At 34.5% G+C, this 15,987-nt stretch overlaps 1 protein-coding gene and 1 non-coding gene across 2 annotated transcripts in view; one reads left to right on the forward strand and one right to left on the reverse strand.

Moving 5' to 3' along the window:
• The window catches only part of LOC142975126 (cytochrome P450 9e2-like), a 285,548-nt gene that overhangs the window by 115,039 nt on the left and 154,522 nt on the right, over positions 1 to 15,987 (reverse strand). The window lies entirely within an intron of this gene.
• TRNAA-CGC (transfer RNA alanine (anticodon CGC)) lies at positions 13,510 to 13,581 on the forward strand. The gene has a single exon. It is a non-coding gene; the product is annotated as a tRNA-Ala (tRNA).

Consider the following 15,987-nt stretch of genomic DNA (forward strand, 5'->3'; position numbering starts at 1 on the left):
ATAAAATCGAAAACAGAAAATGAAAGTTATAAAAAATGATATTATATCTACCCAGAGCTTGATAGGATAAAAATTACTCTCCAAAACAGTTTTTAGACAATCTAATTCAAACCAGAAAAAGCTACCTCACACATGCCAATTCGAATTCAATTTTGCGAACCTGGAATACCTTTAAAACCGAGTATCCTCATTGAGCTTCCAATAAGGCTTTTATTTTCTCAGACACGGTACGGTTCTTACTAGTCAAGTAAGTAAGCAAGCTCACTCGCTAGCAACTGGAACGCTATTTGAAAATGCTTTTAACAAAATAGACCGTGGGAATTTTTTAAAGTAATTATTTGCACGAGAGATCTCCTAATGGTTTTCAAACGTTCTTGGAATGCAATAATTGCGAGGCTGAAAGGTTTAGAAGGTTTTATCTGACGGATTAGCTGGGAATTGTTTTAGTCAAGGAGTTGAAGTGATTTTCAGTGGAAAGTGCAGATTAGTTTGCTGGAGTGCTTGGATTTTGTGATTCTGACGTCACGGTTTTAGTTGTCTTTGTAATGTTACTGAATTAAGAACTAATTATGCGGAGGGGCCTGTAGATGTGGTAGTTACCTTAATCAGTGCGCCAATGATTGATGTGGTTACGTATTATTTTTGATTAAGAGATTCGAAATTTGGCTAGTGAGTCAAACAATGTATTAACAATCACACATAATATTACTTATGTGTGATTTGTCAATTTTTGGAACTAACCTTTGGGTTTATTGTATTTGACATCAATTTCATCTTTTTGGTACCAACAATACCTATGTACGAGGATGTAGATTTCATATTCCTTTGTATATACTTTTGGTAATAAATCCATTACGCTGCAAACAAAATATCAGTATGTATTTTAATTACATTTACAAAACTTACAGATTTCATTGAAAGTGTGTAATATGTACGTATATCTCCCATATTAAGGCAAAATAATAAGGTTTATATTTTTACAAGTTTGAGTATGTTTTAATATCAGTCCGGACCCGAAGCTTGTTAATTTAACTTTGTAGATGGCGAGGCTGTGTTAAGGAAAGTATAAAATTGTATTGCTAAAGGTTTATTTCGATACATATTTTATTATTAGGCACCATTTGTAAAGGAAAAGTTGTTATGAATATGTGGTTTTTGTGTGTGTTCGATAAAAGGATTGTGTTGAGGTCTTATTAACTTTATGTTGTTATAAAAGTTAGCAGTATTATGTATTTCTATAATATCTCTTCATTGTTAGTTAGCAAAAAGTATGTTTCATACTGAAATATCATGTATGTATTAAAATAAAATAAGGTCTCAAAACAGTCTGCGACATAAACTTCATTTATCTGTAGCACGCTTAGAGAATCTCCCAAACTTTTGTATATTTACAATAGTAGCATAGTAATCTAACAAAAAACAGGAGTCGATTCTCTTATTACTATGAACTATTAAGACGACAGTAAGTGTGATTTTTATAGAAAGCTTGATCAGCGCCACGAGCGGGAGTCGTAATAACTAATAGTTCAGTAAATTTGAAATGTCGGATTCTTGACAGTCCATTCGTAAGGATTATAAAGAATTGCGTTACAGCAGTATAGGTCTTATCATCGTAATGTCAACAAGAAAACATTCAACAAAAAAATACACTTTAAATATAAACACATAATATTGCAGTAAGCAGTTAATAAATACGGCACCTTTCTATCACGGTACATCACAGTCGTGTAATAAACTAGCGAAAGAATGAGTGACACGAATTCTCTCGTATATTGTGAGCATGTTCTTACCGATAGACACCAATAAGAGTGTGATTGCTCGAGGGAACTGGGGAACGAATGCACGCGTCTCATACGTACCGCCGTACCGACTATCCGTTTTATCCGGTTAAAACAAAAGCTTGTTGGAAAAAGGTCATTGTCAGCTATAATGTAAAAGCACCGACAGGGATAGCTAGCTATTGCTATGTCGGATGCAATGGTCAAAAAGGTAAAAACGGACAGTCAAAGACCGACTCTTTAGCGCAAATTTTTTGTTGTTTTAGAACTGTGATAACTGAACTGTTAAGATTATGAACTTTACTTATATGACCTAACTGTAGAATATTTAGTGTAAACTGAAAAAAAAGATTGGTGTTAGACTAGCGCTTCTTACGCGCTTCTACCGCTGTGCTACATAGGTAGCTAAATAAAATGAGAAATAAATTGGAATAGTAGTGGAAAATAAAACATTTTTTTCCCAAAACACTATTTATTACAAACGTAACTTCTGAGTGGTTTTGTTCTAGCACAAAACAAAAACCATGTTTATCAGTAGTGGTACGTATGAGTGGGTGCCTCGACGATGCATCGATTACGTGAGCTTCGAAGTAATGCAATCTTGTTGCTGTCGTCAGTGAGTTGATGTGCGGAAATCTGATAGAAAATTCAATTTCGTTTATTGACATCCCGACTAAGATGTGCAGGAAACAAGGGTTTTACATCCTCGAGGTGAATTGGCGGGGAAATTAGGGAATTCTTTGTCAATCTTCGTTGCTGTTGAGTGAATGGAATGTTGAAGTTTAGTACCGGTGTCTAGGTCTGGAATTGGATGGTTTAGCATAGGCGTAGTAAAAAAATGGAGATACCTACTTCATATATGCTTGTTGCTTTTGAGTGAAAATCATGTTGAAATTAAGCGCAATGGTCTCGGTTAAGAGGTGGATTTGTCAGTTTTTGGTTGTATGGTGGGGATATGAAGAAAAAATTTCTTTATAATCGTCCAATGAATAGCAGCTAATAACTAAGCTTTCGTGTTAGAGTAGAAGTAGGTACATTACATACCCACGGTTTCTTAGGTACATTTAGCGGTAGTTGATCTAGGTAAAAAAACCGGTTTCTAAAGGTACATTTTATCCATTCAATAGCGTTATTTTATGAGTTTAAACGCTATTGAATGGATAAAATGTACCTTTAGAAACCGGTTTTTGTATTTTATATTTTGCATGTATATCTTACATTTACCAGAAAACAGATAAATACACGTCCATATTTATCTAATGCTCTTATAACCTCATACTAAAAGTAAATAATCGTAATACATTTTCCTCAATAATAATCCTGTTGGTACAAATGCGGAAAACGTAAAAGATTTGTAGCAGATATTAATAATAGATATGACCACCTCTTAACTTTAATTATTGGTTAATGTAATAATGATCGGGTGAAGAAGGAAGTAAAAGGAAAGATAATATGAGATAATATATCTATTTAGTTATGCTGATAAACATTTATTTTGTTTTGTTCTTACTATCACGTCTCTCGCAATGGAACCACACATTATTCGGTCTATAAATCATTACCCTTTTGTGGTGCCTTTCATGCGTTCAGCTTTGAATCTCACGACTCTAATTTGCACGCCATTTCAGTATATTAATAAGAGCATACAGTACTTAACACATCAATATTGTATGTTGCTTCGATTTTATTCAGTAAATAATATATATAATATCTATGCTAATCTATACTAATAATATAAAGCTGAAGAGTTCGTTCTTTTGTTTGGTTTGTTTGTTTGAAGGCGCTTATCTCAGGAACAACTGGATCGAATCGGATTTTTTTTTTGTGTTGAATAGACCATTTATTGAGGAAGGCTTTGGGGTATATAACATCACGCTACGGCCATTAGGAGCGGAGTAGCAACGAAAAATGCTACAACAACGGGGAAAGTTATGACCTATTCTCTATTATGTGTGTAAATCTTACTGTAGATTTACATACTGTATTTGCGACTTTGCAAACGAAGGAGGTAGTATGTTCGAATGATTTTATTTTTGTATGTTCTTTACTCCACACATTATTTTTTCAAATACTTGTTGTGTTTGTTTATTACAAGTCCCCAACTCGCACTTGGCCAGCGTGGTGGACTCAAGGCCTAACCCCTCCCTCATTACGGGAGGAGACCTTTGCCCAGCAGTGGGACATTAATGCGTTAAATTTATTTATTATTTATTTAACTTCATAATCATGATTATTTTTGTGATACAAAATCAGAAACCCACAAATTTATAAACGCTTTGATTAATGCCAATGTAGCCACTATGTTAGTGATAGAGGTGTTGCATGTTGGAAGGAATTATTCTGTATTGTCAAGCATAATGTAGACCATCTAACCTTTTTTGTACGTGAAAAGAATACCAAGAAGAATGTAAAATTTAATTTTAAATTTCTATTATCCTAAAAAGATAAATCACACATTTAAATTAAATACGGGCGCTTAAAAATACATTACTTTCAATAAAATCTCAATGACTTTCAAAACAGTTTTAAAGCATTCAAACAAAACTAATAATCGAATTACTCAAACTAAAGTAATAACTCAGAGTTGAACATTCAAATATCAGTTCAAGCACTCGGAGTGCAACTATTAGTTCGGAGGTCTTGGTCAATATCTAGTGATCTAAGTGAATGGACGTGACTAGCCCGAGTCTTGGAATTCTATAGGTTTGTATTTAAGTTTTTGATCCGAATTTATTCATTGTCATGGAATTTTTGATCATTGTAGGCTATTTATTGGATATTTATATTTATGTACTATTTATTAATCATTCGATAGTTATCGTCGACGAAAAAAATATTTATATTTCACAATAAGGGAAACTCATAATCTATAAAATGTGCAAAGCTTGAATCAGTCATAAATGTAATATTTAAACTCTTACCCCCTTATTCATAAAAATATATGAAGTTATGAAAGGCTTATAAAGTGCTTTCTTTCACTCATTAGCGAAATGAAAAAGAGAAAACATACTATAGTAGCTTTTTAACTGAAATAGGTTTATAGTGTGTTTATGAATCAGAGGGTAAGAGTTCGAAATGAAGAGATTGGCAGAATTTATATTATACGTATTTATATATATTTTATTATACACAGGTAAATAAGAAAGTATGCTATAAATAAAATTGTATGTACAATGTACTTTGACAATGTGAGTATAAAGTCTGTTGTATTGTGAGTCATAGAGAGCTTATTGTCATTTACTGCGGTGTTTCGCTTCCTCCCATAATCCCTTTATGGCCACTCACTATACCCATAGGAAAGGATTATGGGTTTTATTCGAAAGCAAAAACCGCGAACATGTAGCTAAGGATTTGGTTTATCCGATACGGAATAAAAAATATGCTGGAGAGACCATTATTCCTATCTACAATACTACTTCCTTATTTTAAGCCGTATGTCTTTACCACGAGTATTATTGTTGGATTTTAAATCTATCATAGGTTAGTTTCCCTATTCCGGTGTAACGTTTACAAGGTATTACAAGTATCATATGCTTTGGATCATCTGAAGTAAAAGTACCAGCAGTGCCAGTAACCAGACCTGCCACTCTCTCCGAATCAGGAACCATTCCCTTTTACCTTTCTTATCAATCTCTTGAAAACGAGTTGTGTATGTAATCAAATGCTGTCAAGAATGTATGCTACTTGCATACATTCCAACGAGAATTTCAACAAAAAATCAGGAAAAATTACATCAGTTTCCTACATCAAATATAAAATGGAAAAAATTAAAGCAGAAGAAGCACCCATTGAAGAATATTAAGGAGATTCTCTGAAGGACCAGGAGTTCATGAATTTCAAGGGGGTAATCGAAATGCATTAAGTGAAGACGGAGCGAGCGTAGATGGCCCTCCAATGATTTATGCGAACCTTTTCGATACCAACGATATTCCAATCGTATGGATTTGGGTAAGAGGACTGAATTTGAATTTTGAATTCGTTCGCAATTATCTTGGCGTGATTAACCTTTGAATTGAGGAGTTTGTGACGTAACTTCGGAGATAAAGATTCGGAAGTGCTTCGACTTGAACGAGATAAGAATTATTGATTAGTTCGATGTTTATTGTGAACTATTACAGACAAGATTACATAGCTTTAATTTTTTTTATTTTGTTTTTCCTGTAATCCTATTCTGTAACAGTTCTTCTGACGGTGGTATCTATACCATTATTTTAAACTGAAGGCTAGTTTAGTAATTGTAATTTTGGCTAACAAAACTACAAGCGTAAGTTAGCCAAAATAATATGATATGTTTACTATTGTTTACATGTCTTCATGAAAACTGTACATACGCTTGAAGTTATGTTAGCGTAAGGTCCAAAAAAATTATGTGTATGCACAAAGATTTACTTTCGATATGTTATTCTGGTATACATAGATAATGCGTGAGTACAAATCTTCAAACTGTTTATTAAGACCGTATTTTTTAATAACAGAGTAGACTATAAAAATGAGCACCTGCAGGCATTAAATCTTGCACGGGTGTAAAATATGTGCGAGCAAACAGAATTTTAGATTTTAAACCCCTCTGCATGCTAGAAAAATTAAATAAAGTGTAATATAGCCTGCTTATTTTTAACTGCTTCCGTGGCGCAGTGTTTTATGTCGCCACGCCGCTACCATTGCGTCGGGAGGTAATGGGTTCGATTCCCACACGGAATTTCAATTTGAACGGAGTTTCAATTAATTAACAATTATTATTTTGTGTCATCCTAAACAAACAAACTATTGTTTCGGGTCTGGCTTCGTGTCTGTTGTTTGTAAGTTTGTAAAAGTCCCCTTAAAAAAAATCAAAACAAGAATATTCACAATCTTTATATTTTGTAAAAAATAAAGAAATCAATGCATATTCATTAACTGCATCTGTGGTCTCGGATTCGATTTTAAAATTTGCAACGTGCTTTCGGGTTTTGTTTACAAATATGTATAGAAATTTTCTTCCCGGTATTTTAAAGAAGCTTGAAGCAGCGAAGTGTCTATAAATATTCTTGTGGCTACACTTCCGATTCTAACTATCTTAGTATTTTATGAGATGCGTCGTTTAGTCGTTATGATAATACAAGCTTTGTTTAGTTTGGACTTTGGAATCGGATGACCGAGAGTGAATCAATCTATTTCTTATATTTTTATTTTTCTGAATTGTCTCAATTCCTTAAGATAAAACAACGTATTTTCCATGTGTAAACAAGCGTTTCACAAACACCATTGCTAATAATGTTGCTATACATAAAGACGGTTTGAAAGGCTTAAAGCAGTTTCGTATTATTACAAGAAAGGGAATACTGTTGCCCGTTCGCCCGATGTAATCCTTTAATCGTCTCTTATGAAATTCGCAGGAAATGAAGGGATGGTACATTTCAACGCCACGTGTTGGTATTATGCAAAGTTATATTCATATCGTTACGTTATATTGAGGCGGTATTTTATTAAGAACTGTTTGAAGATATTATACTTTTGGATATTAAACGTCCATGTTCCGCAAAAATACGTCTTGTTACGATTGTTTTACTAAATTGAAACTAATGCGCTGTCTTAAGAGGAACTTAGACGCTAACTGCTATTTTTTTTTAATACAGCAATCTGCTATGGCTATTTATCTGTTATTAATAAAAGCTGGCTGCTAATACCAAAAAAGTGCGGATTGTCCTCTTTTTATATAGGTATCAATAATTCACGAACGTATAAAAGTAAGCTATTGTTTGGCATTTCAGGCTTATTGTATTTGGTGGTTCCTTCATTACGAACTATAAGCTTAGAATCAATATGATAATCGTTTTCATGTAGTTGTAGCTGTAACTTGAAAAAATATCAACTTACTATTGTTACGCCTCTAAATACAAAGTGCCCATACGTATAATAAGTAAAATAGTATTAGTCAAACATTGACACGGACCCGAAACTGCTAATATAATTAGTTTCATAAACACCGGCGTCACATTGACATTCGGCATAATTAGTTTGGGACAGTTTCGCACCTAGTGTGATGTTACTATTTCAAATGCAGATGTAACGAAACAATGACACGTGACAAAACATACCGTCGCGCGTCGATTAAACTATCTACTTTATTAACGCCTTCTTAGTTTTCGGTAACTTCTTTAATAATGATTAAGTCGTATGGCCGATATCCATTTTAAGAAGTATATAACAGATATAGTCTTAAAACAACGCTAACTAAAAATACTAGCAATATAATAGTGTAATTAGTTATTCACATTACGACAGTAGTTGCAAGGTTAAATCACAAGCATGAATACGGATATTACGAAACCACAAGTCCACAATTTAATGTTCTTGTGTAATACTTATTTGAAAGAAATATCAGTTTAGATTGATTATGTCATTAATTAACTAGGAATTTAGTTAATTGTTCATCAATACCACGATTTCAAACATTACCACCAAACTTACACAAGGCAAAAATCACCATCAACAAAAAGAAACCTTAATAAAATTTCCCACCCCTGGCCTAGTGGTGTGGCAGTGTGTCCCTCACTTTACCGAGCCGACTCGTACCGACCGGATCCGGATGTGGCGGGCGGCTCGTCCTGAGCTGTGTAATTTCGCGCGCTCGCTTTCCGCATACTATTTTTGAATGTTAGTATGTATTCCGGTTTTTCTGTTTTATTCCGCGGTTCTTTATTCCGACCTAGTGACGCTTGTTAGTCTTGCAATTGGAGTCGTGTGGAGAATACATTAGTTGGTATATTTTTGCTGCAGTTTGTTTTATGTGGGGCAATGTTTTGAGGGCTTTTCTATATAGAACAATGGCTGTGACTTTCAGTAGCACGATTCTTTACAGTCGGTACAATCGAGTATCGAGAACTTGTCATTTCTGGCATAATTAAAGAAGTTTATTATCTTTACAGTTTTCATAACTTTACTTTACTTTGTTTGTCATTTTAAATGTACTGCAAAAATAGTTCCAATGGCACCGGTTAGAGGCACTGATCACACTTTCATACAAAATTTCTCGATTGCTAGCCGGTTGTCAAACGTCGATAATGATGCAGAATGTTCTACCGATCTGCTCCTTCTAATTTAGCAAATAGATTATTTGGAATAATAAACTTTATTTTAATGATATCATCAAGCTTACGGTAATCCATCTATACTAAAATTATAAAGCTGAAGAGTTTGTTTGTTTGTTTGTTTGAACGCGCTAATCTCAGGAACTACTGGTCCGATTTGAAAAATTATTTCAGTGTTAGATAGCCCATTTATCGAGGAAGGCTATAGGCTATATATCATCACGCACACCAATAGGAGCAGAGTACCAGTAGAAAATGTTACAAAAACGGGGAAAATTGTGACCGATTCTCTTATGTGACGCAAGCGAAGTTGCGCGGGTCACCTAGTTAATTATAAATTTATTTTTATATTATTTCTATAAGACACCAACATTTTAGATTATAGATTAAGAGCAAACATTAATTGCAAAATACCCATGATGTCGCAATTTTACTTTAACTACACACCACTGAAAACCTAGAAACATTTTCCTAACTTTATTTTGTTGTTAAAACCTTTAGTTGTTGACCAACAGTTGAAGTTGTAAAATTTGATTGAGGGTCAGGCGTGGTTTTGTTTTTTATTGCGATATCCACTGAGTAGGTTACTGTTACGAGTAATACGGGTCACCGTTGAAGGGTATTCTTATGGAGATTTTTATTTCCCTACATGGGGGAAGAAAGGGTGTCTTCGGCAGGTTTTTTTATTTCCATGGTGGTAGAGAGATGTCTAAGTTAATGCCTGGGACGTATGCGTAAGTTAATGCTGGCAATAAAAATGACGATGTTATGGTTAAAAAAAAAGGGGGGGGGGGGGCTTTACGAAAGCTGGGCTATCTGGTACTCAGAAGTCTATTTGACGTTAAAGACCTTCATCAAGAAATATAGAACACACAATTAAGAAGTTAAGATATTCAGGGCTTACACCTCTAAAATTTTATTTCTAAAAGGTCTGTAAATCTATTCCAAAAAACCACAAATAATTATTATTTTGAAATGATCTACGCACGACAGCAGGATAAAAATCTAACAACAACAAAAAAATATGGTGCTGCACCTTTTGTATACAGATTAATTTCATAAATGGTCTATTTGATTACACCGAATCCTTTATCAACCTGAAACCGTACAACCCCAAAATACCACGAAACTGCATTGATTCCAGTTTATTGTTCCACTAGTTAATTAGTACAACAATGGCCTCTATGAAATCAAATTAAAAGCAAACTTTGCACAATACAGTCACGCCGATGTCTAAATATTTGGTTACGATGCTATTCATTGAACTTTAGCTATGATTTTTGATACAATTGTTGAATGTTGATTAGCTTTTATCCTAGCTTTGTTTGTTCGATGATGTCTTGTGTATAGGTTAGGTTCATAGTATCTGTCACCAGTGGTCCTTTTTGACGAAGTGTTTGGACACAATCTAAATAGTTTTATAACTTAATTAATTATCTATATGTATAAGAAAAAAAATAATCAAAAAAAATTAAAATAATTAATTTATATTAAAATTTGTATAATACATTTATTGAGGGCATGCAACGTCCCCAATCCGCACTTGGCCAGCGTGGAGGACTCAAGGCCAAACCCCTCCCTCATTGCGGGAGGAGACCCATGCTCAGCAGTGGGACATTAATGGGTTAAATTTATTTATTTTATTGACTGGCTGACTGACATAGATCTACGAGTATCAACGAACAGCCCAAACCACTGGACGGATCGGGCTGAAATTTGGCGTGGACGTAGATGTTACGCCGTAGGTATTTGCTAAGAAAGGATTTTTATCAGTTCTACCCCCAAAGGGTTAAAATAGGGAATGTAAGATTGTATGAAAATTCTGTCCCAAGTCACAAACCACGCGGACAAAGTCACAGACAAAAGCAAGTTACATATAAGAAACGAGTCGATTATCACGACCCAGTACGTTAGCAATCTTCAGACTTTAATAACTATAGAAATTGCTTTTGTGTGATTTATTTAGTTCTGGGAGACACAAAATTAATTTCCGTTTTAGTTTTAACATTCTAATAAGCACACATAAATGGATAAGTATGTCCAAAACTTTATCATAATACCTCTTTAAATAAACTTAACAATAACACACTTTATAGGCTGATATAAAATAGCCATTTTCTTAATTACCACAGACTATAAAAGGCGGGAAATGAGCCGTAACTGACACCATAAAATGACTTAATATGGCCGAATATATTTTATGACTATATCTGTAATAAACTAATAATTTTGTTAGCCATGTTTTATATGTATATGTATATTATTATGTAGTTGGAAACTAATTAGAGCGTCTGCCGAATTATATATAATTTGAGTTAAAATTTTGTCGATAATTTTAGCTCGTTGGTTGAATTTTGATCGGCAGATTGTTTGTGCTTAAATTATAATTTTATATGTTAAAACATGATACTCTAATTTTGATATTACTTGAGTAACTTGCGGTAAAAACAGAGATACGCTAAAGGATGATGTAGAAAATTCCGTAGACACTAATTAGTTAATTATTGCCTGCCTATCTTTTACGTTTGCACGACTAAAACGCTGAACCGATTTTTACAAGGAGATACGAGTAGTTCACGATCCATTGATGGATCTTTCCATCAGCGACACCACAAGATGTTTTATTTATCCATTAATATTCCATTGCTGGGCAAGGGACTTCTTGAAAACGAGAGAGAGGTTAACATAAGAAAAAAACGTTCCAAAAATCAATATATGTATTTTGCCACAATTACACTAGTGAGCTAGTTTTAATAAAACACCAGCATACCCAACCATTAACTTCTTCACCTAGAATAAAACCACACACTTCAATCTTTTAAACTCAATTCGTGTCCAACTATCATATAACACGCTCTAAAGTCGTGTGACGTCACGGCACGTCACCGGCCTGACGCTGGTCAAATAAAAACATCTGCCATTTAGACTGTTCACGATCCATTGATGGATCCCTCCATCACCGACACCACAAGATGTTTTATTTAATCCATTAATATTCTATTGCTGGGCAAGGGACTTCTCGAAAACGAGAGAGAGGTTAACATAAGAAAATAAACATTTCAAAAATCTATATTTTTGCCACAATTACACTAGTGAGCTAGTTTTAAATAAAACACCAGCATACCCAACCATTAACTTCTTCACCCAGAATAAAACCACACACTTCAATCTTTTAAACTCAATTCGTGTCCAACTATCATATAACACGCCTGAAAGTCGTGTGACGTCACGGCACGTCACCGGCCTGTCGTTGGTCAAACAAAAACAGGTGCCATTTAGAATGCAAATGGAAAGGGTGACATACGACCTAGTTTTGTGCTATATGACTAACTTTTCGGCTGTACATTCGACAATATGAATTGTAGGCTTTCGGGAATGTTGTATGGAAATATTTATGATGATAAAAATATGGGAATAAATTGTGATTTATTTTATGTAGAGTACACAAATGACGTCATGTCATGTGACAGTATGGATATATTTTTGTTTTATAATTCGTAGAGCTTGTAGACAAACACCGTCTGTTGATAATGGAACAATTAATCGTTAAGTAAAGCATTTTGTCACTGGGACTACCTATTACACGACTAACAGGTATTGGTCAAAAAGCCTTTTGGAATATTTATTGGCTTTTATTAAATATTTTAAGCTATGTGATCTCCTTTTTCCACATATCACACCAACCATTTCGTTGTTAAGATGATTTTCTCGCTACGCACTTTCGGTTACGGGGATTCAGTTCCGATACAGAAAAATATTCGTGCTTTTTTTTGTTTCTTTTTATTACAATTTTTATTAAAAGTGAAGTCTTAAGGAAATGTCCTTAAATCAAATTAAAATTTAAACTAAACTACATCTCCAACTCACCAAGAAAATAAGCCTAAACGTGCACACAATAAACGTTCATTAGAGGTTCATAGAAGTACAAAGAGGCCTTTGACGTACCCAACTATGTGTACACTGCCCGCATGGTACATAATCACACATGTTGATACTTAATAGAAGGCTTTATGTAGTCACAATAGGTTACACGTGTACTGAATTACTGGTCAAAGTAAGTTCTCGCTTTGACGTACTTAGTTTATGTCAGTGTTCAAGAAATTATATAAGGTATGGGGTATTTTAGTGAATAATTATAACCCACTAGCTTTTACCCGCGACTTCTTCCGTCATTTTCCCTTAGGAATGCGTCATTTTCCCGGGGTAAAAAGTAGCCTATGTCCTTTCTCGGGTATCAAAATATCTCCATACCAAATTTCATGCAAATTGGTTCAGTAGTTTAGGCGTTATTGAGTAACAGACAGACAGACAGAGTTACTTTCGCATTTATAATATTAGTAAGTATGGATTACTGTTCCACTACTGGATTAGATTAGAGTCTCCTCCCGTAATGACGGAGGGGTTGATCCTTTGAGTGCACCGTGCTGGCCAAGTGCGGGTTGGAGACTTTGCATGTCTTTAAGAACTTTTAAGAGCTCTTTGTCACAATTAATTATATAAATGATTACGTTTAGTATTTGGTTCAAAAGATCATGATCTCAAGCTGAAACCGTCTTTTATTACAACCTAAACGGGGGAAAAGCAAAGACTAATTATAACTCAATGTATGTGGGCAGTTCGTCGCCGGTACAGAACTGCTATTACGATTAGAAAGGCATATCGGGGGTGTAACTCAGTGGTAGAGTGTCTGCTTCGCATGCTGAAAGTCCTGGGTTCAAATCCCAGCACCTCCACGTATGGTATAATTTTTGCTATTAGATTATGGGACTGACTATTTATTGTGGAAAAGCACATAATTTTCAGTAACCTATATATATCATAAATGTACTTCTGCATTAATAATATTACGTACAGAATACGGAACAAATTTATAATAATATTTTATTCTCAATATTTCTGAGTACCGACACATTCTCGTAATTGGTAGTAAACTGTACAACGCTTTTATTTTATCGGAATAAATATTAAGTATTGAATTAAAGGCTGATATTCAAAATGTATAAATAGATTAAAAACGTGCATTTTGTTGTGTTGTTCAATTCTTGGCAATAAATAATCTCAGAATTTGCGCTTGGGATGCTGATAACGAGGTCTCGGGTTCGATTCCTGAGTAGGGTAACGTACTGTACTAACGCGATTACAAGCGATAGTTATGAACGGCAACGTATCGAGAAATTTTGTATGAATATCTGATTTAGTCCTCTAGCGAGCGCCGTAGGAACTATTATTGTAGTAAATTGTAAATGACAAATTCTCGATAGTCAGTGCTGATTGTCGAAAATCGCACTACGGTTCGGTTATTCTATGTCTGTGTCTTATACATATGTGTACGTATGTTTAAAACTACGCAACGGATTTTGACGGATAGGGAACAAAAAGGTTTTAGTGTAAAATAACTGTTTAAACCGGGCGAAGTCGGGGCAAATCTTGATAAAACAAGCATAAAAAGTAATATACAAAGCATGTCATATGCAAGGCTGTACATATTATTATGTGGTGCACACAAGGTGTCGTGAGAACAATATGTTAAATTTCCCGGAGTGCACTCGGGCCGGGTAAACGTTAACATCAATGACGGGACTACACGCTGTGACTGTCACGCAGGACCGGATTTACACGGTTAAGGAGCTGATGAGAATACTAATATACGGTTAAGGATTTAGGAGTAAAGCTTGTGGTTTGTTGTTGCTAGTATTCTGATAGTGCCGTTGAGTGCTAATTCTAATCTATACTAATATTATAAAGCCGAAGAGTTTGTTTGTTAGTTTGCTTGTTTGTTTGTTTGTTTGTTTAATCGCGCTAAACTCAGGATCGACTTGTCCAATTTGAAAAATTATTTCAGTGTTAGATAGCTCATTTATCGAGGAAGGCTATATAACATAACTAATTCTCTCTTATGTGACGTAAGCAAAGTTGCACGGGTCAGCTAATAGTGTTTATAAGTACCAATTGCACATGGCAACGATTATCAACCACCGAGTATCTGTCAAAAAAATTATGAGGAACTATTAATCTCCTCTAGTGCATTTTACAAAATCAATATTTCTCAGTAATTTTAAATGACAAGCTCTCGTTAGACGATAGTAAAATGAAAAGAAAACCAGACTTTCGAACTTCTGAGTAGTTCTCTTATGAGAGACTTTAATAGCTTGGTTTGTTTGATTAAAACTGGTACCTTGAGGTGTACAGCTAGCTATAAAAAAAATGTTATGAACAATGCTAAAAGAAAAAAACTAAAAAAAATATTTCGTCATTGTCAGCCAAATATTTAAGTACCAAACGTCAATTTAAAAAACAACACGAACTATTACTCCCTTTAGATTGCTGTTAGTTAGTTATAAACCTCTTCAATAGTAACTAATACTACTCAATATCTGCTGTTTCACACTTCAAGTCTGTGCCTGAGTTTAATCTAACGTTTCTGAGTCGATAAGCCTGTTGCCTGTTTTGAGGCGGCAAGTAATTCTTGTACTTCATTGATTATGTCTTGAAGACGATGCGTTCACTCGACCTGTTCATTGAAGCAACACTGTCTTGGTTGAGGCAATAGATTGGATCTATTGTAAAGTTACTTGTATTTTATTGCTTTGGGTTTGAGTGTAAAAGATTCTGTATAAAGATGTGGTCTGTGTTGAAATAATGAAATAATGGTAGGGATTAAGCTATTCGATCGAGTTTTAGTATAACAGTCAATATATGGGTTAAGAGTAGTATTAGAGTGAATAAATGCGTATTGAGAGTGTTTGATGGTAAGCAAAAGAAAAGATATTGAAAAATTTTCCGACTACTATGTTCTTTCTTGAACACGGAAATTTGTGCCGGAACTACGCGGACACGATTTTTTGATACCTAATTACATCTGCGAAATGATTACCACAGACAGAAGTGACAGAGGATCTTTGAAAAAACTGTCAAAACGTCTTAGAAAATTATTTGGTAGTGAAAAAATCTGTCCCAACTCCCAAGTGATAAAAATCACAGTTCGCAACGTCCAACTTTGTACAATATGAAGACCGCTAATTCTGTGACCTACAAATGAAATACCCGTTGTGAAGCCACGTTTCATTGAAGACATAGTTGGGAGATAAAGCCGAGTGCCAAGTCAGCAAACGTCCCGACCAGTGAACTTCGTTGGTTAA

Source organism: Anticarsia gemmatalis, chromosome 8, assembly GCF_050436995.1.
Source record: "Anticarsia gemmatalis isolate Benzon Research Colony breed Stoneville strain chromosome 8, ilAntGemm2 primary, whole genome shotgun sequence".
Classification (NCBI taxonomy): domain Eukaryota; kingdom Metazoa; phylum Arthropoda; class Insecta; order Lepidoptera; family Erebidae; genus Anticarsia; species Anticarsia gemmatalis.